We start from the raw sequence: 25,948 nt of genomic DNA, 5'->3' as shown, positions 1-25,948 counted from the left end.
TTTCAGAGGCCTAAGGAAAACACTGCTCCTGAAACCTCCATCTCTCCAGTCAATATTGTAGTGGTGAAGCTCAGCCTTTCACAGCTTTTTGCACAAGAATTCCAGGCGCCGAGAAGCCATAGGCTAAGAACAAGCGATCCCCGAGACTGCAAAGTTGCCACGTAGTTTCTTGGGGAAAAAGCCCTTGGTAGGTGTTTGGTTTCTGACTCACGCTGCTCTGTTCACACTGGGAAAACTGAAAGCAAGTAAGGAAGGAAGCTCCATTCCCATCTGGAAAACAATGTTTTAACTGAGGAAACACAGGATAAATTGAAATAGGAAGGGATGCAGATAATACAGAGGTTGCATTACTGTGCCTTGGCTATATAAAGCTCCAGGAGACCATCCCAAAAAAGGCTATTTATTCCTTACAATGGAAAATAGGTTTGTGTTAGCTCCTACTGCACTGCCTCTAGCAGGAAACCAGGGTAGAAATTTTGATTACCACTGAAGAGGTGTATTTGGATAAGAGAGGCTTTTTATCCAGTTCCTCCTGTTGCTTGATTCATAGTGAAGTTATAACCCTACCCGTATGGCCTTACAAAGTTGAACTTCCATAGCAACTCTATTCAAGCTAGTTTCAGGATAGCAGAGAAAGCAGAAGGGCCATTATTTAAGTACTTTGTTATTATAACTAGTACAAGAAATCCGATGACAAACACACAAACATCTTATTTTTAAGTTTAGCCTATTTAAAAGTAAAATCTCCTCTAGTGTGAAAATCCTTCATTTCAGGATCTGCAAATTGCTGGTCTGCTCCTACATACCCATACTTCACTTAAAACTCTGTTCCCTATTGGAAGAGACAAGCTTTTCAGTGAAAGCGTAGGGCAAGAGAGTGAAACTGGCTTCATTTTCAGTGGTGCATACACTGGAGAATCATGCGGAAACACATCGGTAGTCTTCACTGTTAAAGTCCCTCAGCATTGAAGTAATTCTCTTTTATAGTCATGCTGATCTACAGAGGAAGAGGACAGATGGCTGACATGGAAACTAATTGCCCTTTGAAGAGCCTAGATTTTCACCATTAGCTGAAGTACTGACATTTATATTGTATATTCAGAAATATACAGAATAGAAGAAAACTTGCCCAGCGTGCTACACAACTTCCTTTGTTTCTAAGCAAGTGCACACCCATCGGTTCCTCCAGCTCAGATAGAGCTATGACACAGGTATGGCTGAAGCCAACGCCAAACACAACTTTCAGGCCCCACATCCAGACCTCCGTCGAGCCATCCCCCAAAACCAAAGGGGAAAAGAGGAGCTTCCAAAAGCTCTCTGCCAAGCTGACCCTGAGGAGTGATGCCAGGATGCCCGTTTCCTACTTAACTGCATTTCTATATCAGAATCAGAGCTGTTTGCATAGAGTAAGTTTTCCCCACCCACGGAAATGAGACAGCTCTTTTTTTAAATAGAAAAAACCCATAGCCCTTCAATTATACAATCAAACCAACAAAACAAAGCATCCTGTCCAGAGCCTGCAGACTGCTGCAGTTTGGACACCTGAAGCAGCAAACCACTGCCCCCGCTAGCGCGGCGCACGAGCGCATCCGCAGCCTCCCCCTTCGGGGCTGAACGCTGACCATGTTTTGTCCTTCTCTTCTACACACCCAACACTTAAGTCAAGCCTAGAAGGGGGAAGGACACAGCTGGTGTTATTTGGTCATGAACATCCCACACGTGCTGGATTTCAGCTTAGAGGGTTGTTCACCCTGCCACGTTTATTAACGTGCCTGGCCGCGTGATGCTCAAAAACTGCTGATGCATTTGTTTTCACGTTAGAGCTCTAGGAGAGCTGTGTATTTATTTCAAAATATGGAGAATTTAGTTTATAGTCGATATCAGTATTTCTCTTTGGTCTTCACAGCTCTGATGCTCGTTCCAAGTGAAAGGAGAACTGAGGATACCGCACTGGTACGGCGCCCAGGGCTGTTTCTACGTGCATCCCCCCAGCTGCCTTCCCCAGTTCTCTTAACTGTCTCTGCGATGGCTCATTAGACACTGTGACAAAGAAATACAAAGCATCCCTTCGCCAACATAAGCCTCTAGAACATGAAACATTTTTTCGAGCAATAAAAAATACAGCATTTCTGAAAGAGTGATACACATAGTCAGGAGCTTGGTGCTGTCTCCTTACCTCTGACTGATCCAAAGGCGTGATGCTCAGCAAGAAGCGGGATGACACTGGCTGGTATCCACGGGCAGGAGCTTCTCCTCACACAGTGGTGGGACTGGTGAGACGAGGTCAGGTACATCCCACACTTTTCCGCCTCTCCTCTGGTGGGAGATTCTGAAAGGAAGGTGATTGTTAGCAATCCATGTTCGACACCCTCATCATATTCCAGGCGCACGCTGAGGCATGTCCCACTTGCAGAGCTGTCTGCCCTCTTTGAAGGCAAAATTGGTCCAGTTGCTGGCTTTGCAGCCACCTGCTTGCCCCTGGAAATCCACCTGAATACTGCTTGGCAGCTGCTGCTCCCTAAACACCTTTCCTCAATTTACCTCTTAGCTTGATTTTACCAAGTTAAACATGTTACCCCACTAAATGTGTTACCTGCAACTCAGCAAACTAGAGTTTAGGCTGGGATCAGCTAACACAGGTCAGTCAGATAATTAGGTGGAAGTGTTTAAGTTAAGAAGTAGAGAAGGTAGATCTGGAAGTCTTCTATTTTTTAAGTTTATATCAAGCTGGAGAGCAGACAATGCCGCCTCAAAAGCTCATAGCAGACACCTCTGCTGCAATCGAGTGTCACTGCTCAGACAAGCAGATTATGGCATCTGGTGTGCTGTCTGTATTGCTTGTCACACGCAGACTGGGGGAGGACCAACACGTGCCAAGCGCCCCTCAGCCTTGGGACGTCACTGAACAGCAAGGCTCCCAAGCAGTTACGGGACGCTGGTGGACAGGCAGCCAGGCCTCCTCCTAGCTGCTGCTGCTACGTTCCTGGCAGGAACAGGTAGCAGGGGAAGGGGGTCAGCACTGCCTGCCTCAGCATGACACAGTCCCTTCCCAAACTGGAGCAAGGAGAGGGAGCAGCCATCTTCCTGGTGGCCCAGGGGAACAGAGAATGCAACAGAGAGAAAAGGGGACATGCAGACACTCAAAAGAAAGACAGGAAAGGGCAAGATGGGTTTGGGCAAATACAAAGTGGTAGAGCAGAAGAAAACCCCCAAGGATTAGAGGGAGGGAGAGAATTAGCTGGAGTGCAAAGATAACAGGGCAGAGGGAGGTGATGTAGGATGGATAGAAAAGAAAAGCCTACACTATAAAGCATGAAATTGGAAGAAAGGTTAAACTAGAACAAGTCACTTGTTAACAGACATCGGTTCATCACACATTGGACCTATCCCTCACAGGTGGTTAAGAAAACAGTAGAGATTCTTAGGTCAAGAGTCACTGAAGACATTGCCTCCTACACCAAAGCCATTCAGCTCAAAAAGTAGCCACGCTGCCAACTCATTCTCTGGTTTATTCACAGAAATGATTGTATGCAACAGTAAGAACTCAGGAAGAATCAACATATCGCTGCTAGTATCCAGAAAGCCAACAATGCCCAATCTCTCTTGGAGACCCCACATATAATCTTATAGCTTGGATTAAAAGGGCAGATGGTTACCTCTCCACCACTACACACCCATGCAGTCATTCCTAAATAGTTACCAAGGTCAAGAGAGTTGAGTACTCACAGCAGCTCTTCTGAGTAGAAGTTTTAGTGAGCTGTTATGTCCGTTACAGGTCTACATTACAGCACTCCTTTCTACCAAGCTGACCTCAGGCTCCCTGTGATAGGTGCTCCAGACACACACAGGATGACAGCCCTTGCTCCACAGAGCATACAGATTGCTGGGGAAGGCCACTGTTAATTCACTATGCTCAGAAATCACCCAGGGCCAAGGCATCTGCTTCCCTTAGCTCCCAGCTTCTCACTAACCTGCATCACCTGACACTGGCTTCTACAGAATGAGTTCCTCCAGCCCAGTCCAGCCACAGACTGCTGCTATTTTCCTTCCCAGTCAGACACTGCGATTCTCGGTATTAAGTAAAGGCAGCATCTCAAGCATGTAGAAATCAAATACTAAGTGGAGACGTTCACCCAGTTCCTGCCATCCAGCTTCTCCTGAACCACTGCTGCAAGGAGGCAGTTCGTACATGAGCTTTGGGAAGTCATTCCTGCAGCAGCTGCTGCTTATCTGAGACCTCCTTAAGAAAAAGGGTAGAGTTGGTGCCCTTTATCCTCCTTCCTCCCCATCTAGGGAAGACTGATTTTTCTCTATGCTATATATCTGCCAGCAGTGACAGCTCAGGCTGGAATTAAGTGAGCTCCACCACTGAGCTCTTGTTAAATACTCTAAAAAGCATATCTGTAACACCCAAATCTCTCCCAAGTACCCAAGTACATAATTCATCTGTAAGTTATACACTTGTAGATGAAAAATTGATATATAGTCTTAGATATCATGAGGGGGCTGTTTGAGACAATGCAGTTTACAGTCAGTTCCAATTAATGTTTCTTTCCCATCAAGGAGACCTGAAACCCTTCTCACCCATGGAAGTTGGCTAAAACTACCTGGGAGGACTGACACGTTGACTGCGTTATTTCCCCAAACAGGCAAGCTACTTGTCTCCTCTCCTGATCATCCCGCTGCAAGAAGACTATGTCAATACGCTCCACTGGAAATGTCTGGGTGTGGCTTGTAGTTTTGCACTTACTATCATTACAACTGGAGCCTCTCCGGACATCCTTGGGACTTTGGGACTTGGACTGCCTTTCCCAAAGGGAGTACAAAGCATGCACAAATTCCTCTTTTTTTTTTTCCTTTCTTTTTGTAATGACACCTGTGAGAACCATGCTGACATGGCAATTGATTTCTTTTTTTTTTTTTTAAAAAAAAAAAAAGGTAAGCTTTGTGAAGCCTAACCCCTGAAGATGATAAAGGTGCTTCTGAATTTTATACATCTAATTATTCAGGTTTGGTGCATAAGGAAAGCATTCCCCAATGACAAGTGATTCTATGCACATGGTCAGTTTTTCTCTGGTGCTTAGAGCAGTAAGTGTGTCCCCTTGACTTTTATTTTCTGCCTTCACACACAAGAAAGTGCCCAAGGCATAGAAGTCCTATGGAATAGATGGGCTCTGCCATTGCTTTGAGCTTCCCTAACCCACGGAAGCTGTCCACAGACTTCCCCTTCCTGGATGCACTCTCATAATTCATCCAGGGGCTTGACTAACAGCTTATTTTCCCACACTTCTGCATTATTTATTCATATATTTAGGTATGTATATGCCTTCAGTGAGAAAACAGTCATACTTTGGGCCTTGAATTTCACTTGTTTGCTGCCTTCTACTTCGGTTATTTTCCGAGAGTCATCTTCATTTCTAGCTCCACATGTCACTTAGGTGTTCATACCTTATTTAAATTGCTTTTTTTGCTTTCCTGAGGGTAGTGCAGCCACTCATTCGGAGCAGAGTACAGCAGCACTGTTTCATGGCTTCCTCGAGTTAACTAAGAGACTAACAAAAGTATTAAAGACAACAAGGGCCTAAAGAAATGGCAAGGTTTCTCAAAATTGCTTTCTGCTGCTTCTTTTACCCGTTCTCCCTTGGTTAGATACTATCGTCACACCCTCAAATACAAGTAATGCCAAAAAATAAGCAACGTGAAACAAAGCAACTCAAGGCTACAAAGTCTGTATAGAAAACTGCTTAATCACAGCCAGAAAACTCATACTGTCACAGACAGCAGGGCCGGTCTCACAGCTCAGAGCCAGAGCAACACCAGGGGGCAGGCGTGGGACACAAAAGCAAGCAGTAGTCAGAAGCTGAGAGGAGTCAGTAAAATATATCAGGATGAGAGTTGTCTTCTATAAATTCATCTCCTGCAGAGAAAATTGAAAGTATTTTGAAGACTGGAGAAAAAAATTGTTGCCAAACCTCAGATCATCTGAAGGCTTCTTTTCCAAGCAAGTCAGAGACGTTCCAAATCCTCATGCCATAAATTCATATCCAGAATGTCTTCCCCTATAACTATTTCTGAAGGTCCTTTCCCTCTGAGCTCACTACCTTCTTTAATCCACCACTGACAAAATTCTTTTGATGAAAGGTTTGCTACCATGACGTCAGATACTGCTTTTCCCATTACACCACCCTGAGTTACAGATTGACCAGCCAGTAGAATCCCCAAACGTGTGTTATCTGCACACGAGAAGCACCACCTTGCAAAAGAAGCCCTGTGATTCAAAGCAATAGGACAAAGTGCCGGGGGGAATTCAGCTGGATTAGGAATAAGGGGAGAACTGACTTAAAGGGGAGGAATTTGGAGGGGACTGCGTTTTTATAAAGGAAAGGAAGATTGGGTATTTTAGGCATGGGGGCATAAATACTTCTTTCACTTCTTAGAAGGTACTGTAAAGAGAAGGATTAGAAGTTTACACTCAGTTACTTTTAATATTAAAAATTGGAGCTGGTGTGTAAGGTATGTACTGCCCTCATGTGTTCAGAAAGAAGAACAGAGGACCAGAGAAAGCATTGACTTAGGAAGTTCAGCCAGTAAATGAGAGCCCCACTGTTTTGTAAGATCTACAAGCATTGCAGAGCACCAGCTACTCCTAGGCATTAGGGTCTGGTTCCTGCTTACCACTCCAAACAGCTCAGCCCGTTTTCCCAACTATGCTCTAACATTCCTGTGTAGAAATAAGGTTTCTTTCTTACAACACTCCATTTACTTCTTTAATGTACTTACTGGCAGGCAACAATATCATCCTCTCAAATAGGTGCTGAGATAAACAAAATTGAATGGTACAATTTTGGAAAGCCAGAGCCATTCTAAACCAAGCAGTTCAATCTGTTCCTCCCACAGGTCTGCCCTCTCCTGGCTTCCCCATCCTGCTTTAGACATGAGAATGAGGCTCAGGTGAGGAACAAACTCCAGCTGTGACTGTTTTCTAGACCTCCTTCCATCCTTGCCTTGAGAAATGAGACATGGATTATCAAAATGCTCTTAAAATTGCACCCAGAGCCACCCCTCGGTAATTACTGTGATAGCAGAGCCACAAGCCTGCAAGTAGGTAAAAGACAACAGCAGTATATAAGTGTCGGGAATTAGCAATATACAGCTTCTGAAAAAACTGAGGTACCAAGTATGCCTTGTAGTGATTTCGCTTGTTAATTCCCAATCCAAATTGTCATTGCCCTCAAAGGGAAGTTGGCCATTATAGGAGACTTTTTTAAGAACTATTTTTAGACTCACCAGTCATTTGTTCATAAAATTACTAGCACATTAAAAAGTGCAAATGATATGTGATTAGTGTTCAGGAAAAAAAAAAACCAAATCTAATAATTTTAAAAGGCATATTGCAACAAGATGGGCTAAAGAGTGACTGTTAGACAAGAAGGCTGAACCGCTCGTGCCTTCATTACTAAACATAGTTGATAGGCAACATTGATAAGAAAAGCTATCTGAAAGACCCTCAGATTCCTCAAAAAGCTGAGGTGAAACTGTCTGAGCTTCAAAGACGACACACTCAAGAGGTTGGAAAAAAAAAAAAGAAAAGTCAAAACGTAAACCTAAGCCAAATTATTTCTCCTTTGTTGTTTACAAGAGCATAGCTCTTTTTGCCCCTACTTTCACATCCCTTAGAAAGCTATTACTGAATCCCAAATTGGAAGCACTAGTGCTTTGCCTTGACAAAGTATAATGTCACTCTGCTGGACGGCAGATTTTCTTTTCCCTTTTGTAATGGAACACAGGCAGTCCTGAAAGCTCTGAGCAGTGACCCAGCCTGCTTCCATCTTGTTGCTCTAGTCATGAACATATCCAAGTGCTTTTGCAGTTTACCATCAACTTCCGGACAAGATCAGCTGGCATGGTTCTTTTCAGGGGAACAGGAGCTAAATATTAAGAGACAAAAGTCCTTTGTGGTAACAGCTGGGTGTCCTAAATAGGACCATCTAAAGGAGAGGAAGGTGACAGCCTGGGACAATCCTTTGTTCATGATGTTTGGGGAACAGTCCATTACTGATTAACAGCAACCAATTGTTCATGATTCTTTTAAGATGTTAAGTCTCCATTCCTTAAGGCAAACAAACAACCCAACAGAAAAAGCTGTGCTTTTTACTCGAGCATATTACAATATTAATGAAAACGTGGGGGTTATGTGCTGTTTTCACACACATTAGCATGTTGAGTTATCATGACTTGCCAATAACTTTGCTAGCTGATACGATAGCACAATTTTTTGTCGTCTGGTATGGCTATAGCTATCTCCTGTGATCAAAATGGAAGAAATGGAACAGAAGAACCACTGTGCTGAAGTTGATGTCCGGTCCTCCTAAGATTCTGGCTTGGACAAGAGGAGGTTGGCCAGAAGCACCCAGTTAATTCTGTAGATTAAGCGTAGACAGCGTAGACAAAGATTTTATTTGTATTTGAGGGTGAGATTATCCAGAGATTACTTGCAGCAGGAGAGTAGAATGAAGGATGAAGCCCTCTAGGAACCCTACAAAATTCAGGGAGAAAGATGTACCAAAAAACAGACTAGAGACATAAGAGGAAAACCAGGATACTACGGCATTTTGGTTACCAAGGGAAGACAAATACTTTAGGAAGAGCACTGTTGGATCAGTGCTGGCTGAGGAGACAGGGAGATTGAAAACAGTACCACCTTTAAGAACTGGCTCTTCAAAACATGATTTGATGCTTTGACAAGAGCAGCTTCAATAGAATGTTTAGGGCAAAAAGGAAGGTTAGAGGAAGAGAATAATAAGGAAGACCTGGATGGACAAGGTGATCAAGCAATGGTTGCGTGCTTTAATCATTTCTCTTGGGGGAAAAGAAGTTGAGATATGCTATGTGAAGGGAGATTCAGAGGCAGGAAGAAGTAAGGTCTTGTCACCTTATTTCACTCCACAAGAAGCAATTAGAATTATGGGTTGGAATTTGATTAATCTGGAGAAGAACTGTTAAGTACAACAGCACAGAATTAGCAAGAAAGAAGAAATCACATATACAGTAGGAAAAGGTAATGCAATTCTTGCTAGATATATACAGAACCAGAAAGAGCATGGGATAAAAAGACAGAGCCTGGAGTTGTCAGGCTGGACCATGCAAGATGAGAAAGGAGCAAAAGCTCAAGATGAATCACTGAGGTCTTGGAGGGCGAGGAGAGAAGCCTGCAAGGAGAAGAGGAAGAAACAAAAGCTGACACTGGAGAAGGTGGCTGATGAGGAAGAGCTGAGTGAAGATAGCTGTCAACAACCAGGACATGAGGAAGAAGGGGAGAAAGGGGTGTTGGTGCACAAAGGTGGGATGGGAAGCATCAGAAGTGAAGGAGGTAAAACCAGACCTGATCAGAGGCAGGAAGGAGGCCTGGAGGACAAACCTGAAGAGGCTGTGAGTAATGAAGGCTTTTCTAGAGACACAGTAAGGATTTCAGACACAAAGGGTAGTGGATAGATAAAGAAAGCTGATGAAACAGGAAATAAATGTGAAATAAGTGCAGGCAGGCAGAAACAGTAGTGAAAACAAACATAGGAGATGTAAAGATAAAGGTGGCTTGCCTGCGTAATAAGAGTCTCCAGAACCGAGGGGTACAAGGAGGTAGAAAAGTACTGGTGAAAGGAAAACACCAAAACAGATAACCACAGAGCGGATTTAAAAAGGTTTGAGGTAGCAGAGATCAGGGGGGAGAAAAAAGCTAGTGGAAGATGAGAAGGAAAGCAAAAAAACACCTGTCTTTATTGTCAGGAGAGGTGCAGAGGGGAAAACGGAGAACAGAGGCCATGCAAGGAGTTCAGCTAAGCTTGTGCAGAGAGACCACGATCAGGAGTGCTGGCTGTCGTGTTGCTGCATGTAGTTAACAGAAACAGGCCACCTTCTCAGGCACCCGGAGGCCAGAGCTGAAACACGGCGCTGGGTGCGACGGCGACCTCCACAGCCCTCACCACAGCGGTGGCGGCCGTGCTACGAGCCGGGGGCTTGCCCACCCACCGCAGCCCCGCTCGAGCCCTGCGTGGGGGCAGCAGAGCCAGGGGGGAATGAAACTAGTGTGAAGCAGCCGCCCACCCCGAGGCGGCCGCCCTCGCCTCTGCCTAGGCGGCACTGCCAAGATGGTTGCCGAGGCCCTTCTGGCACGTCCCGCCCCCCTCCAGCTTCCCCAGGGAGGGGGAAGCCACCGGGGCCTGTGGCAGCTCAGGGCAGCGGAGTGCGGCAACACCTGCAGGGGAAGCGAGGGCCGTGGCACGAGGCAGGGAGCAGCCGCCGCCAGCTGGGGGCTGGCTCACTGCCGTGACGGTCGCCATGTTTTTATGCTTCAGGTACGTGCTCTGAAGCCGTCGCTTCTTCTTTTGGTCTGTTGTACACAAAAGAAATATGTGGCTAAAAAAAACAACTGACAGCGGGGGGAGGAGGGGGAAGGAGGCTATCTAAAGATAGAGTCCATGCAACAGCACCCACTGTACATGTCAGCCTCGCGCCCTCCCTCACCCAGCGCCAACGCTGGCGGGCGCGAGGCGCCGGCACAGCCAGCGAGGGCAAACCGGCCACAGCAACAGCTTCTGCCCCGGCCGCACAAATATAGCAAATTATGACTCATTTATGACCACCAGAGACGCTGGCAACTCAGCAGACGCTGGTTTCCTCTGCTCCTGCGGCTGACGGGGCTGTCGGTTGGCTTCGGCAGCCGCCTGGCTTCCTGCAGGACGACATCCTCTGGGGAGGAGGAGGAGGAAGGGCAGGAGGCAGGAAGGCCTGCTATTGTTGCCCGTCCAATTATATTTTTAATTAAAGAAAAAAACAACCACCGAGAGAGAAAAATAAGGGGGGGGAAGAATAAAGAAAATGGGGAGACGCAGCGCTAGACGAGGTGAATCGTTGCTCAAGCGCTTTGGGCACGCGTGTGCTGACAAAGGGACGCCTGCTTGGATGAGAATGATTCCTTAATGTCTGTCAGACTAAAACGGAGTCAAGGGGTTACTTTTTTTTTTTTAAATCATGATTTTGTCAAAGTTAAGTTTCTTGTTTCAAAGCAACACCTTTTCCTAATTTCATATTGCCTTAATAACAGTGAAATAATCCTCTGCTCTCTCTACATCTACAAATACGTATTTCTCCCCACTCCAGTTTTTTTTATTTTAGGAAAACAACCTTTAAAACAAGTTTTAACTTTGAAAAGAATAAGTTTAAGGGTTTAACAGTCTTCACATATGTCACATTTCTTGCCCCACATAGACTTTTCCAAAGATTTCAGGACAGGGCCCAGACTTTTAACACATTTTCATTTTTTTATACATATAAATTCATTGAGTTTCAGTAGCAGATACCTCATAGCCTGAGGCAAATAACTGCTTACAGAAGAAATTTTACTATATGAAGTGGAACTGAAGCTTATTATTACAAATAGTCACATAATTAGGTTAAAAGGGACATAAATCTTTACAAAGTCAAGTTCCTTCCTGTTCTGAAGACAAGTTTTCAGCAAGGGAAAGTCCATTTAGCCAGAGTTTGAAGCTGAAAAAAAACCAACTTAAAATAGCAAATAAACCCAAGAAGCTAATAAGTCATAGTTATAAAATAATTTACCCTGTGAACACAACTGTATGAGATTAGAATGAACCCCACAGCCATGCCTGCCAGAGAGCAGGAAACAGGTCACAGAGGTAAGAAGGACTAGGCAGTCCCTTTACTTGTGATTTCATGTTTGAAAGGGCAAAAATACAGTCCAGTAGCTGGAAAGCCACTGGCTTGAGAGAGACAAGGGCCCAGTTCCTGCTTCTGACATTTGTGTCGGGTATGTCAGCCTATAGCAAAAATAGATTTGGGGAGTTAACAGAGGACTTCAGTGAAATTTAGGGGCTTAAATCCAAAACGGAGGTCCTACAGTTTCTCCTACTGTTAGTATCTAAACTCTACAGGCGCTTCACACTTCAGCCTTACAGCAGCTCCAGACACAGGGCATGGGATACAACCTGCATGACTTCAGGTCCCAACTGGTCATCTAGACTTCCTTTTAGTCACCGATAAAAACAGGCACTTACAATTATCTTCTCCCGCAATAGACATCTAAAACAATCACACCCTAAACATACCCATTTATTTTTGGTAACCAAAAGAAATAGCTCAGAGCTCCACTGCGTGCCTGAAATTGTAGGAGGCGATTGACTCAGCACTTGGCCAAAGCATGCTGGGCTTGACCGAGCAACGGAGCACTCACTTGTGGCCCTCACAGGACCCTTACAGACCATCCTCCAGAGAGCATGAACTCCAAAGACACCCACAGTTTGATGGCAGGAGCCATCAAATCTCCACATGGTAACAGAGGCAGCATTTTCTTTAAAAATAAAAAAAAGGGGGGGGGGGGAAAGGGGGCCCTCTGCTAAGTGTTCCTTCTCACCTCACCTCAGGCACATGATATTGGCTACTCCAGGTCCCAATTGGAGAGCACTCCCCCTCCCCAGGGAACACATGGGAATCACAGATATCTCACTCAGTTCTGCATCTGTTCCAAAAACCTAAAACTAGCCTCTCTAGCATCTTACTTCAAAGTTTGAAAGTCTTATTTGCTCTTACCCCTTTATTTGAGAGGAAGCAGCTATTCAGGCAACCTCAGGAAGTTATGTAAAACTTTAAGCAAAACAGAACACTGTAAGGGATGACAAGGGCCTACTGCTCCCTAAGGGAAGGTGACCTAGGGGCCAGGGTGACCCTAGCACAGGCAGCACCCTCACCATCAGGTGCAGTCCCATGGCAGCAGAGCCAGATGCTGGCAATAGGCTCCATTGACAGTTCCAGACGCGGCAAGCAATGAGCCAGACCCAGGGAGCCCAGGCAGGAGCAAAAGAAGACCAGGCCAGAGATAGGACAGGAGACAAGGCTACAACAGAGGTCCAAAGTCCCTCCAGGAGCCAAGGCACAGCCAGGGCTAGAGACAAACTACAGCATACAACCAAGGGGGTCCCTCTAAGAGAGAAGCTACTCACACTGCAGGTCTGAGTCTGTCCAAGAGGCAAACCTGGAGACATACACTCCTACAGCACAACCTGGAGAGGATGTAAGAGCCCCAGGTTAAGCTTAAATGGAGCCCTCAGGCCATGGGCAGGGTGGGTGGAGGCCCCAGGTGAGGCTGTTCAGGGCCTTTTAGGCCTATTGATTTAGCATGAAGATTTAGCAACAGGTGGCAAACATCACTGCTATGAAGTGGTTGTGGAATCCTGCAGCCTTTCAGACTTTTGCACAAAACACTGACACTGAGTCATTCTCACACTGGGCCCTAAAAAAGTCCTCTTCCTTTTCTAGTGAACCAGTACCTTGTCTCTGCTCAGTAGAGGCCTCTTGCCTCTCTTCCCCTGCCACCTTGGCTGCCGAACGTGGTGTGGGGAACGTGCTCTCGTAAACCCCGCGCTGATCCTTTCCTCTCAGCAGATCTCTGCTGGCCTCCTCCAAGCACAGACAGCATGTGCCCAGTGTTGGTCTTCACCTCCCACTCCTCCTGCTCTGCATCCTGCCTGCATGCTCTCATAGGGTCCTACCTTCCATGAGGCTCCACTGAGCAACGAGGCCCTCCAGAAGCAGAGAGAGGCAGAAGGGCATGCGCGTTTCCACAGTAGAAGCTATCAACTGCAGCTTCAGCAGTGGCAAGATTCAAGGCCAAAACAGCTTCTGAAAGAGCTGTGAGCTGTGTGTGAGCAGTTATATGCATGGCAGCTGCTGCTGGTTCTCCACCTTCCTCTCCAGGTTCTTCTCAGATACCTCTCTCTGCTCTGGGGCCAGGGCTCTGAGGAACTCCAGAAATTCTCTGCTGGTGCTCAGCACATGTCTTTCATCTGCCTCATCTGTAGTCCTTTCTGATGTGGACCACTCCAAGAGTGGTGGCAGGGGAAGAGGTCATGGAAGCAGCCTTGTTTTTTGCCATAACAGAAAACGACCAAAGCTGGCAGTTCTAGGACCTGAGAACACGCAGTGCAATGAACACCAAACGGGCCTACCTTCCTGCAATACTGCACCCAAAATGCTCATTGCAGTTCTGTATCTATCTGCCTTTACTGGCCTTATGCCTTTCAGTCTTTTTTTCTAAGGATTGCTTAGAAAAAACTCTAGCCAGAGTGGCACATAAGCAAGTAGATGGGAAAGATGGCAGATAGGAAAGATAGGATGGTAGACAGGAAAGTCTGGGAGCCAGCCCTAGTGACCGTGTTTAGGTTAGCAAGTGCAGACAGTGAAGAGAGCTGATTTGTCCTGCAACGCAAGATGCACTTGCTAATGGCTCATCTGCTATACCTCTTTCTAGATGGGTCAGAGAATGGATTGAGAACCAGTTGCTGTTTGGAAGCGAGTGGTCTGAGACCTGCCATGGTATGCTGGAGACACTCTGAGTCTTTAGGAAGGCTAAAAGGCCCTAAAATCTGTGAGGACTTTCTGGAGGACTGTGGGCCAGCCAGCTGGTTTGGCACAGTTGCATCCATCAGCAACACTGCAGTGAGAATCAGCCTCTGCATGTTAAGTTCTCTCACTAGGGGAGCCAGCTGCAACGGTAGAGCTGAATAAACACTAACACGAAGGGTTGTGTGGGTGAAGAGACCAAGTTCAACATGAGAAATCAGAAGCCACTTGTCTTAGTCTTTGCAGTTCCTTGATCCCCTATCTGTGAAACGGGGCTAATACCACTGCCTTGGCTAATAGGCTGAACACATTAAGAGCTGTAAGGTGCTGAACTGCTATATCAGGGGAGTTATGTAAATGCACAGACACGTGTCTGTGCTTCATCTCATACCTCAGAAGCCTTCAGACCTGCTGCCTGGGGAACTAATAGCAATCTAGCCACAGCTGATAAAACAGTGTGGGCTATGAAGCCTGCCCACAAAGCTGCATAAATATCCAGACAGCTCATGCTAGGAACTGTGCTGTTACAGCCGCCCTGCTCTTGGCTAATGGTTTGAAGGCAATGCCTGCTGCAGTGATTACAGTGCGGGGAGGCCCTGGGATTCGTGCACTGCTGGATTATCCAGTAGGCCACAGCTGGTTTGGATCCTGGCCAGGGTGCTTACACTTCAGTCAAGTTACTCAGGACATGCAGTGGAGAGTAAACGACAGGTTTACACAGGAGGACAGGCCGTTCCCAGGCATGCCACTGCAAAATGAAAATTCTGTGAACAAATGTGAAACCTCGGTGACTTCACAGCAGGTCATTGCTGCAGGTCATGCAGCTGCACCATCTGTGTGCTAGCATTAGCAGCCCTTTACTCAGGTTTACTGTCTTGCCAAGAAATTGGCTGAGAAGAAAGCATTTTTTCTCAGAGCTTTCTTTGGTGACCTACATGGGGAAATCTCTTGATTGTTTTCCCTGAGCGATCAGCTTTTCATCAGCAGTCACACTCCCGAGCACTCAAAGCTGAGCTTGAACAAAGGACTTGGCCTTCTTAAATGAGGTTTTGGTAGAACAAAGGTACCAAAATCGCAGTCACACGCAGCAGCCACTGGCCTGGATGTGCCCCAGCACTGCAGACACTGGGCATTTTTCTTTCCCCAGATCAGATCCCTAGAATTGTGCCACGTGCCTGGAACTGCCCCTTTCTGGAGCTGTTGAACACCGAGCTCATGCGTAAATCCCGCTGGAACCCAGGAGAGAGCTATTCCGTCAAACCACGTAGCTGGCAGTGGTGGTGGTGGTACTGCCATCCCTTGTTTGTAATTTCTGTGTGGATGGAGCACCCATTTGGGCTCAGGGCTGTCACATCCCTTGCAGGAGACTGCCCTGATTACTGCATTACTGGTAAATTATTCCTTTTTAGGAGGCGGATGCCTTCTCCACCCTTCCTTTCTCAGCTCTTCCAGACGCGCAGCCAAGAATTCAGGATTCACTGAGCCGAAAGAGAGAGGGAAAGATCACATACCCACAGGCTGAGCTTTTGCTCTGAGCTCCCTGCTCACAGGGCTGGCTCTCCTCGGGCGCCTGCCTCCCCTGGGCTGCAACGCAGGCTTCTGCCTTCACTGGGTCTAGCCCCAGTGTATGTAAGCAGAAAGCAGCTGTGAACTGTTCTCAGCCACTTTCAGAGGAAAGTTATAAACAGTCTTCTCTGAAAAAATTGCTATGAGAAGAAGGGTGGCTTAGTTTGGGGGTTAAATATGTAGTTTGAAAAATATGGCTGTAACAGAAGAGGCTACTAAGCTGTGTGAGGAGACCAGTTCAGACCTTACTGTGAAGGGGCTCATATTTAAACAGCATCACAGCGGGAATTAAAACCCTCCCTCTGTTGTTTGGCTCTCTGTTTCTGAGAGAGCTCCTCTCTCTCCTGCAATAGCTTTAATCTGTGCTTTAAGCAGGCAGGAATACGTTTGGCTGCTGTTATCCATGCACTCCCCGGGAGAGTAGGATTAATTACTTTTGTCAGTGTTAACAAGAAACCACATTGCCAGCAAATAACGAACATTTCCTGTTTGCAGATTTGGCTTGACTGCACATGCAGGCAGTCCTGCTTCGCGCTCCCCGCCCCGCAGTGCCTGTCCTATGGTTCAAGGGCAGACTTCGTCCTCGGTGTCTGTGCTGGACACCTTCAGTTGGCCATAAGCTCTGTCTGGTCACTGTCCCTTCCTCCTCCTGCAAGCTGCTCTGCAAATGCTCAGGACATGTTTATCCCTTTCGTTTTCCTATACCTCTTTCACGGCGCCACCTTTCAGAGCACAGCGACTTCTTACTTTTCTGAGCTGTCTTAACACACCGTCAGTCACTCTGCAGCCACAGTATGACCAGTTGAACAGTGCTCAGCCCTGGCTGCCTCTCTCACATGCTCTCGCTGGAATTTCCCTCCCCGCTTTAACACATGCTGTCTCACAGCCACATACATTGCAGAAGGCAGATCCTTCCTTCCTCTGCAGCATCTGTTGAGACCAATGACAAAAGGCAGGATACTGCTTTGGTGAAGGGTGATGCTTTCTGCTCTGTGGCAATCTAATTAATACATGTTAATAGAACTAACTTGAAATTCCTAATACCGTGACTGTTTCATGCTTCTTCCAGTCATTCTCTTTTCAGTTAGAAAGCAAGAAAGGAGAATCATCGTGTCTGATCTTTACATCCTGACAACATTGTTTTGTTGGTCAAATTTCTCACATCACTGTGCATGTTTTGACCACGAACTAGTGGTTTCTTTTTTTTTTAACTGTACAATAGTTCTCAGAAAAAATGGTTGCACCATGCATTTACCAGATAAAGCTATCCAAGACAATGTGTTTTATCATCCACTGTGGCTAAAAATGTTTTTATCTAGATGCAAAGATACTGAGAAGCCCTGGGAAAAGTAGAGATGGGGGGAGAGACTGATGTAGAAGAGGAACCCAAGAATTACTAACAGATCTGGGAAACATCTGTGTTCTTCTTGGGAAGAGTAAACAGAAAAACCAAAAACGTTTCATGAAAGCTTTGCATGCCAAAAAAGAGAAAAAACAAAACAAAACCAAAAAAACCCCCCAAAAGTCCAGCCTGAAATTAGAAAGTGTGGAGTCCAATTCTAGTTCAAAGCCAATTATCGCTTCTCAGCTAGAGTCCAACACCAACTGGGATTAGGTATGGTTTGATTTACGTGGGGTCATCTGACAGCTGAGCTTCTTGGAAATCTGGGGCTCAGTCCAATGCCATCAAGACCATGTGGGGTTCTTCTACTGACCTCAGGGAAGAGGGGAAGATAAGGAAGTTTGCTTTTAGTCTAGGATTTGATTTTTTTTTTTAAGAAGCCAGTTCTGAACTTCTACCTTCTTTGACATGGAGCCCTGCAGACCCTACTCCTCAGTGTCTGAACAGGCTTTAAATAGAGAGGCATTATACCAGTCTCAAATGCTTTCTTCCAAATCCCCCAGATTCTCAAAAAGGTTTTCATTTTAAAGCAGCAAAAATTAGAAGTTATAATCAAATTAGAACCCACTTACTTTAAGAATTCATAAGGGTTTAAGTCTTGGTTTCATGCTCAGAGTAGGTTTTCTTCAATTATATAAGAATACCCATACCTAAGGACAAACCAGAGTGAGAAAAAGAAAACTGGTTAGCGCAGTGGCCTCTCTCACCAGCTGGAGCACAACTAGCAGCCTGGCTGGGTCTTCAGAGCAAGTGGGTCAGCACATCACACTGGCACCCAACAACTACATGCAGACTATGCTCTGATAGCACCTAAATTACAGAAAGGCCGGTCAGCAGGGTCCTACAGTGAAATGCAACTGTAATGTTTTCGCTTATCTCCTTCTCTTCCAAAGAGATCCACTGGCTTTGTGATGCTTTCTCCATCCAGTATTAACATCTCTATGGGTTTTCTCTGTGATCAAGCTGCCAAGGTACAAGAATTTATGTTTACCAGTCCTACTATTTCAAGCTTCTGTTAAGAAAAGCTTCTAAGTAATGCTAACTGTAAGCTTATGCTGAATCATGCACTAGTACAGGTTGGGGTTTGACCTCCCGGAAAGCAGCTCTGCAGAGAAGGACCTGGGAGTCCTGGTGGACAAGCTGACCATGAGCCAGCAATGTGCCCTTGTGGCCAAGAAGGCCAATGGTATCCTGGGGTGCACTAGAAAGAGTGTTGCCAGCAGGTCGAGGGAGGTGATCCTGCCCCTCTCCTCAGCCCTGGTGAGGCTACATTTGGAGTACTGTGTCCAGTTCTGGGCTCCTCAGTACAAGAGAGACATGGCACTGCTGGAGAGAGTCCAGCGGAGGGCTACAAAGATATTCAAAACCTGCCTGGACATGATCCTGTGTAATGTGCTCTAGATGACCCTACTTGATCAGGGGGGTTGGACTAGATGATCTCCTAGGGAGATCTCCTAGAGGTCCCTTCCAGCCTCAACCATTCTGCGATTCTGTGATTCTGTAATCCCCATAGACACGATGAATTCTCTTCTGACCAGTTGGAAGTTTATGGAATACTTGCTTTCTCAAGGGGGAGCAGAACTATTATGATCTGGATCCTTAATCAGCTACAATAGTTAAATGAGCATTGTGTATGTTGGAAGTCATTTGCCAAGATATATTTGCAGTCAATACCCTTAGCGTTTATATATACAGCTCAAACGCACTTTAAGTGGGCCTAATTTCTGTGCAGAAACTTCAACAGTTTGCTAACTCTAGAAATTATGTGGAGAGTTTGCATGGGATTTGGACAGTTAAACCTCAGGTTTTAAACCCTAATGAACAAATAGTAATTGTGGTGCTATCTTGTACTACTAACTGGTGGTTGCATTTTCCCTCTACAAGTGCAACTACCGTGTAGAGGGAGAAATAAATTTAGACTGACTCAAATGCAACAAACATTTCCTTTCCTAGCTTATGAATCCTCCGTCTGATCATGTATACTTAGAAGCAGCCACTTAAAGTCAAATCCCTTAGGGCAACTACCAAAAATCCAGCTTCAGAAACAGTATTTAAGGAATTAGTAGTTTGATACAATCCACATTACAGATAGAAAACAAAAAAGGTGAGAAACAAAAAAGACGAGAAAATAGAGGGGAAAAGCAAGAAATATAGCATGTAGCTATTTTGTGCCATCCCAGAATTTGAAGGATGCTTTGCTTAAAACATGGCAATACTTCAGATGCATGGCAATGCTGCAGATGTAATTAGGATATTATTGTGTTGCGCTTCCTCCCCAGGTGTCACAGAAAAACGGCTCCTGCTGAGTGAAAGACAACCTGAAAAGAGAAAATAGAAAAAAGGAGACGAGCTAAAGGCAGAGGTAGTGGAAAAATCATCAAAAGGAGAAGTAGTGACTGAAAAATCAACAGGGCCAATGAATTACTATTGCCAAGGAAATCTTGACTCCTCTGTCCAAATGTAACCGCTTGTAATAGTACAGACTTACTCATTTCTTCCAACACACAGCTGTAGTTACAGGCTTCATGAGATGCAAGCAAAGAAAAGCATTCTCTAAAATGCGAAGCAGGCCACAGATCTGACACACAGTCCCTTTGGCTCCTGCTCTGCTCCCTCCTACCAGGTTCAGAAGACCAAATCCACCTTCTTGTGGGAAGCCACAGCTCTTTATCAAGCCTCTTCTCAGATCTCCTTTGCCTATTTGCCCAGACCTTGCTCTGTAGATCTTAATAGAGTCATAGCTCTGTCTATATCCACAGGAAGATGCAATCTTGGCCTTCACAACTGGTAACGTTCAGCTTCACTGGAGTCCAGCACAATCAGGCAGTTTAACAGTCTGTTACGTTCAGTGCTAATATGCTAAAAGCAAGAACAATACTTAAAAAGAACGTTCATAAGGTAAAAAGCAACAACAACAACAACAACAAAAAGACCAGATTAAGCTCACATCTCTCAGGAAGCACTGAGATAAAGCTGCTCTATTTTCAGGTACATACATGCGTTCACCCCTACCTTTGGGCAGGGAAATTAAACCTGCTTCCAAGACTGCATCCTGCTCCTTTAGAATCATGGAAAGTAGGACTAGGAGCAAACCCTTTCCCTGTCTTTTCACTATTACCAATGAATCAGTAAAATCCTTGTGGTAGATGTATGTTTTGTATATGTTGTCAGTGCTGTTTCTGATCTTAATGGAATGATTAAGTGATTGTTTTATGAGCATGTTTTCTCCAGTGAGTTATCCTCCTTGGATTCCTTTACCACGCAGGAGATACTCAAAGTAGACCTGAAATAGGACTTGTGCTGTTGATCTCTTTGTGCTAGGTGTTGATGTCATTGAACTTGTTGTTTTCTCTCAACAGGTTTACATCTTGATAGCTAGGCACACGCCTAGACCTGTGCTAAAGCTCATAAGACATCCCGTCTGTCCTACATGTCACCTGCTAGGTCTCTTCCCAAACAAATTCAGCAGGATGTTGCCTGTTCTGCACAACTTCTGTGGATGCAGGCACCTGCTAACCTCCCATGGGAAACACCGCATTTGTAGTGCAGCCCTGTCCTACAGAACATGAATTTTGAGCGTTTTCCATTGCAGTCCTGCTCTTCTCTGTTCCCATATCTGCTAGCCCTTCTGCTTACCCTCATGCCCTTCAATGCCTGGACGCTGGAGAGAGCTTTCCAACTGTGGTGCCTGCTAATGCTCTGGACTGCCAGCACCACTCACAGCTGCTCAGGCCTCAGCCCACATGCTGGGATTTTATAGTGGATGGCCAGTGAAGTTGCAAAGGTTTTCATCTTCCTTCAGGTGCAGCTGGCTTTGCTTTAGGGCAGAAGATAAGAAGGTAAGGAGCTTACAGGGGATTAGCTTTAGTGCCACCTGCCCCATCTGTACCTTAGATATTGAGTTCAGTTGACTCGGTCTTTTGTATAGCTTGACTTGTGCGCTGGTTTCATGTGCGTATGTCAGCAGTCTGACCTCATTCTTGTCAAGTTATTCCCAGTTTTTACATTTTATGAAGTTCACTGTTTGCTGAAACCTTTGCTGCTGTCTACCCAGCTGAAGTGAAAGGGGAAGCACAGCCTTATGAAGTAAATGTGATGAAGTACAGGCATAGAGTTGGCTGATAGTTGTTAGGAGGGTGTTTTCCAGTCTTGGGAATCCCCTGTGGAGTTTATTGGTTTTTGTGTTCCAGTTCACACAAAAATACTTGCCCTTCACTTTGCAGCTGTCATGTGCAGGCTGCAGCAGCCTGCAACATCACAGACAGTATTTGGGACACTGGCACACCAACGGCTTTTGAAGAAGCACCATTTTCCTTCCAGCCTTGACATGCACTCCACTGCTGCTCCATGCATGCTAAAAGCATCATGTGCAGTCATATGCTGGCAGGCAATATCTCTTAACCAATGGGAACTGCTTTGCCCTATCTTGCTGCGGAGGAAGTACTGCAAACATGCAAATACCTGATCTCAGAGCCTTGGATCTTCCCACACCAGTTTCATGAGCTTTCCCCTGCAGGCCCAGGCGGTACTGTCTTTACAGTTAACACATCTGCTGGCTCAAGCAGGAGGGCGAGCTGTGGGCACGGGAATGCCCCAAAGGTTCCAAGACAGGTTGAACATCTACTTTCCTGAAAGCCAGCTATTGTATTTCAGGTATGGTCCCAATGGCAAGAGCCTGAGGATCTACAACGTCACACCAGTATCACAAACTTTCATTACCACTAGTCTTATAATTGGCTTGGCAAGACTAAAGTGGTTAGCCACAGGCATGTAAGAATTGTGATAGCTCTAGCAGCTTGCTTCTAAGCTGATTTTCGTTCCCTTAGTCTGATGATCTGATACTGGAAAGTAGAAGAAATCTCCTTGCATAAGTCCATGAAGATGTGAATCCTTACGCAGAAGCACTAAAGCCTGTTATTTGCGTAACATTCACGTTTAGCTGGATCTCACCAGATCACACAAATCTTTCTCCTCCAGCAATGCTACTGACAGGTGGGCAACAGCAGTTGTTATAAAAGTGGCCTCATATGTTTACAAACTGTTTTCTCTGACAGCTTGTTCCCCAGCTGCTTGCGCTGCAGGGCTGCCGTGTGATGAGACGCTGAAGGGCCTTGCAGGGAATCCCTAAGCAGCAGCAGGTGTCAGGACCAGAGCGGCTCCGCAGCGCTGCAGCTCCCGGCACTCAGCAGCACCGCTCGCTGCCACCCATCACGGTGGCGTATGATGGGCGCCGTCACTGATGTCCAGCTTCCTGGGTCTCACACCAAGGCAAGTTGTGATAAAATGTTGGCCGGTAGGGCTGCTGAGAAAGACAGGGTTGGTCATGGTTAGATTTGGGAAAGGACTGTGTTCTGCAGAGCAGAGCGCTGACTTCACCCTGTGCCTGCATACCGATTCCTAAAGACACTCTAAGGATGTGTTCAAAACACTGTGGAGACAGGAAAAAGGGATCATATGTAGAGGCTTGTGGGAGGTGCTACCGAACATGGGGTTACTTGCCACTATGTAGACAGAACTGTAGTACTCCTCTTGAATAAGCTGGGGAAAGAAAATTAAAATCCCCACCAACAAAAATAAGCACGCATTCCCTCCCCCAGGCCCTTCCCCACATACATTTTCTTGCATCCAATCCAAAAAAGCATAGGTTACTTGATTTTAGGCATCGAGAGATCCAGAACTGTAGGGCAAAAAAATTTTAGCAGAGAAAACTGACATAGCTATTTTTAGAATCAGCTGCATGGAAAATACTTCTCAGAGGCTCTGGAGTGTTAGAATATAACACATATTTCCTCCGTTTTAGTTTCTGCTGAAAAAAAGAAGTTCAGAAGTAAATAATAATAAAAAAGCAACTGCTCTGATGGGTAAGTCCTTGTGGCTGATACTGGGGAGCCCCACATCTCCCAAGAGAAAGTATCCAAATTTCATCCTGTTCCAAAGATTCAAGGTGCTCAGCCAGTCTGAATAAAATCTGGAGTGATCTGATCTGCCAAGGTTTTGGGTGCCCCAGATTCTGAAACGTTCTGAGATTTCCTATCTCTTTCTACTGTCAGGGAGGAATATTTTTGTTATTGTAGAAATACTTGGATTATGAGTCTTTTCAGTTCATTATAGCATCCTATTCACAGTTTCAATGGCCCATGGAGGAGAGTGAGTGCTGTGGTACACAGTCAGCGATAATCTAAGGCAGAACTAACAGGCTTCCCTATTGAAAAATGCTGCTGTGTTTTGAATAAAAACCATATATTTCAAATAAGCTGAAGAGTCTTTTGGACAAAAGTAACATGAACTTGTACTAGGACCAGGAAAAATCATTAACAACATGATCTAGCTATGTTGTGTAATTTTAGCTATGTAACAGTAAAAGATGCAGTAAAAAACAGTGTTATTACTGTTGTCATCAGAGTCCAGGCAGATAATTAGAAATTGTTTCTCAGAGTACACCCAGTTGTTACCTCTCCCTTACGCCTGCTTTTTTTTTTTTTTTTAAGCATGGGAAAAAACATTATTATCTCGGGGCCCAGATATGCAGGGGAAAGAGCAGAATTTTGAAATGCTTTCCCTTACACCTTCCTCTTTCTGTTATCTGATTCAGAGCATGGAAGAGAATTTTCAAATAAACAACATATTTAGGTACTTTAATCCCCATATATGTTTTTCATGTCCTATTGTAAGTGTTTGTACTCCTTTAAGTAAGTTGTTACAATTGTCGATAAGGACAACTGGGATGCACATATTTACTTTTTGCTTGTAGTAGTACATACAGCTTTTGAGAAAAGTCAAATAACTGCTTGGCAGCAGCTTTCACTGAATATGTGCTTGTCCAAACCATGAGATGCTTGAGTTGACAATAAAATGAATTTGCTATCCACAGTCATTGAGATAAAATAAATATTTTTGACATGAAATCTAACTCTGACTCCCTTTTTCAGGTGAATGTTAATAATTATATAATATTATTGTGACAATAATTTAGACCTGGGTTTGTTTTTTCCCTAGTTCCCGCTCAAGGGCTGTCATTTTTTCAGCTGGGAAGGTGGGCCCTGGCGTTTGTAGTAACCTGGAGAAGCCTCCTCCGAGGCGGCTCCTCAGCTGCCGGAGCAGCAGACACGGACGGCCGTCACGCTGCCGAGCACCCCAGCGAAGGGCCGTGGGTAAGCAGCCGCCGGCAGCGCGCTGGAGCTGAGGCCAAGCAGCCACTCTGAAATCTGCAGGTCATTCAGCTAGCTGAATATTTCTGGTAAGCCCAATATTCTGATAAGCAGAAACCAAGAGCAGGAACAGTTTTAGGCATGCTATGCAAATCAAAGATTTACCTACACAGCTAGGGCAAATAGCTATAGGGGGAAAGTACATCAGTAACCAGTATAACTGTCCACAAAGTCTCTAGAGTAAATTCAGTTTTATTAGCAAAAAAGGCCATGTCCCACTCCTCACCTCCAAGATAACTTACTTAGGAAACTGATAGATGATGCTAGCAAGTAAGCTTCAAATCCTCCAGGCTGGCTATAAAAGAGTCTGCTTCTAGTGCAAACCATGCCTTGGAGTGACAGCATGCTTCTGGACCCTTCACTAAGGAGTTTTTTGAATTACGTAACCTTTCAGTTAAGTCTTACAGAAGTCCAGGCAACATCCTTGTGTTGAGGATAGGAAAATGTTATCCCCCCTCTACAACCGAGTAAACTCAAGCACAGAGCAATTCAGCAGAATTGTTCTGCAGGTGCTATGATTCGGGCCTTTAAATCTCCGTTTCGCACCTGTACATTTTTTTGTAGCAACCTGCACTGAACTGGGCTGCCAGGACAGTTTATGTGGACAAGTATATCGTAGCAACAGTAGTTGCATCTCTTTGGTAGGTAGATCTGTTCATAAGTATCCAGTGTATTTTCACAAGCGCTCTCTTTCTGGTTCTTGCAACTGTGCAATGCATTTCAGGTACCAATATGCACAGCTGCAGCTATGTTTAATTTAATCTCTTTTCTATAACCAGTGTAGCTTTTCCTCAAATCAGTCAGTTCTATTAGTAACAACCGAGTGAGGGATGAAAGAATTACAGAGAGAAGCTCAGGCAGACGAGAGTGCCTGCAGAAGAGTTTGACAAAGTCTGTTTTCCACAAACGTTACTCAGATCAGTCAGTGAAGTATGTCTGAAAGCTGGTCCCAAACCGGCTTCTGCTTAGCTTGCTGGGCTGCAGAGCATTGTGAGGTGATTTAATTAAAAAGACAGCTTTGTATTGGCTAGATTCCAGCAAACACATTCCCATTGCTGATGAACAACTTTAAAAATCAGCTAAGCAGGTTATACTGATAAACACTGCACTATTGGCCAAAAGCTTGCTGTTGCTTTTCATGAGGCCCATATAAATAATTCTAAAATAAACATCTGGCAATATAAAATCCCAGCTTTTATCAACCTCCTTTGAAAAATCATGGAAACAACAGTCTGTGGACTGCAGCAGTGCATTTCAAGGAGTCAACTTTGGGTCATCCTTATTTGAATCAGAGCCATTCGTTTTAGATCCTTTGTAGCCCAAAGTGTTACAGTAGCAATAACGAACTTAGAAAGTCATA

The 25,948-nt window shown here is 45.2% G+C and overlaps 1 long non-coding RNA gene across 1 annotated transcript in view; it reads right to left on the bottom strand.

Annotated features, from left to right (window-relative positions):
• Nucleotides 1-25,866, bottom strand: part of LOC138068702 (uncharacterized) — a 124,513-nt gene extending 98,647 nt beyond the window's left edge. The window contains exons 1-2 of the long non-coding RNA XR_011143396.1: nucleotides 17,953-25,866; nucleotides 2,177-2,329 (exon numbers count right to left, since the gene is read on the bottom strand). This is a non-coding gene — a long non-coding RNA (uncharacterized lncRNA). The remainder of the gene's footprint in view (nucleotides 1-2,176; nucleotides 2,330-17,952) is intronic.
• Nucleotides 25,867-25,948: the final 82 nt, after the last annotated feature.

The sequence above is a fragment of the Struthio camelus genome, chromosome 11 (genome assembly GCF_040807025.1).
Source record: "Struthio camelus isolate bStrCam1 chromosome 11, bStrCam1.hap1, whole genome shotgun sequence".
NCBI lineage: Eukaryota > Metazoa > Chordata > Aves > Struthioniformes > Struthionidae > Struthio > Struthio camelus.
Note: the sequence above shows the minus strand (reverse complement) of the source record. Positions and strands in the feature narration are given on the sequence as shown.